Genomic DNA, 1,899 nt, shown 5'->3' on the forward strand with positions numbered 1-1,899 from the left:
TGTGTGTGTGTGTGTGTGTGTGTGTGTGTGTGTGTTTGTATGTCTGTGTTGTCCTCCCCCCAACATCGCTTGACAACCGATGCGGGTGTGTTTACGTCCCAGTAATTTAGCGGTTCTTTAAAAGAGAGCGATAGAATAAGTACTAGGTTTACAAAGAATAAGGCCTGGGGTCGATTTGCTCGACTAAAGGCCGTGCCCCAGCATGGCCACAGTCAAATGACTGAAACAAGTAAAAGAGTAAAAGAGAGTTTCCGAGCTTAAGAGAAATGTAATAGGTTCCGTTGTCCTAGATAGTCTCTACACTACAAAGGATAAGGATTATGGAAACTGCATGAATCATAGGATTACTTGATCAAGACTGATGTAGAAATAACCAACAACAACAATAACAGTAAAATAATCATACTGCAAACGTGTCTGTGCCTGTGCATGTCTATGTGAGTGAAGATGTGTATGTGTACGTGTATGTGAGCGCGTATGCTTCCAGTTCACAGCATTATAAATTAATTCCTTGTTCTGCTGCGCCGTCTTCCTTTACCATTTTCAAGATTTCAGTACTGAAGTACGAGTATTATATACAAAAGTATGGAACTGACAATACACCATGAATAATGAAATACTACCGATTTTGTTTTTCTATAAACTGTAATTAATAGTGAATTCCTTAATTTTTATTCGTATCGTCAGCTCCATTATGTGTTTGGATATGCGTCTGCATGCTTGTGTGTTTGAGTGTACGTTAACCTTACTGTGGTTGTAATCAAGATTGATAGGTGTGTCTCATTATTTTCATAGTTTCAATAATTTTCGTTTTCTTTTTGTGTTTTACAATACTACTTGCACATAATAGCCATTTACGTTAATAATTTTTGGAAAATGAAATAACAGTTTTCAATTGTGGAGCCTTCATTGCTTTAAAAAAACAAACCGAAGCAAAATACTCAATATTCGTTCGTAGCACCCTTTGTAACACTGCAATTCTCTTCCTCGTGTCTGGATTTCCTACTGACTTCTTTTTTTTTTCTTGCCTTGCTATTAACATTACTGTGAAAATCCATTTCACTAATTTAATGGCTGTTCCAATTTAAAATAAAATATTTTCATTATTTTTTTTTTAATTATCAATCTTATATTTATATTCTCATATTGTTCTCTTTCCCTTTCATTCTTCTGTTTCTTTGCCTCTCTTTCTTTTGTGTCCTTCTTTGCTTCTCATTCCATCATCATCATCATCATCATCACCATCATCATCATCATCACCACCACCACCACCACCACCACCAACACCACCTTCATGAAAATGTGATGGATTGCAAAGAACTCGTAATATCGAGGTGTTTCAGTTACGCCCTTTTCTATTTCCAAATTCAATTATTACATTTTATCCATCTACAGCTCATAAAACCAGCTCCCTACAGCTACTAGGTAAATGTGGTTGAGTACACAAACCGAGCTCTATTGTTGCTGTACGGAGATAATTTCATCTAACAAAATGTTTTTTTTTTTAGATTTTGTTCTGGTGATTTACGTTCTGGATTGAAATGTTGCCGTGGTCCTCGTTGCCTTCAAAATACTGTAATCGATAAAATAAGTACCGGATGAAAACCGGAATCAATAGGATCGATCGATGTTCTCCCCCAAAACGACTGGCGATGTACCTTAATCTAAAAACAGATTGAAATCACATCATCATCATCATCATCATCATCGTCATCATTATTATTATCATTCCTTCTTAACACAGAGTAGGTAAAATTGCACCGAAGTTGTTTAGTCATCTGTCAAGTCATAATAAGGATCTCAGACAGATAATGCTTATTATTATTATTATTATTGTTCAGTAGTTTTATTTTTATAACGTGCTTTCACTTCACTACCGAGTGCAGCTCTGTGCGCCTT

This window comes from Octopus bimaculoides, chromosome 10 (assembly GCF_001194135.2).
Source record: "Octopus bimaculoides isolate UCB-OBI-ISO-001 chromosome 10, ASM119413v2, whole genome shotgun sequence".
NCBI classification, from domain to species: Eukaryota; Metazoa; Mollusca; class Cephalopoda; order Octopoda; family Octopodidae; genus Octopus; species Octopus bimaculoides.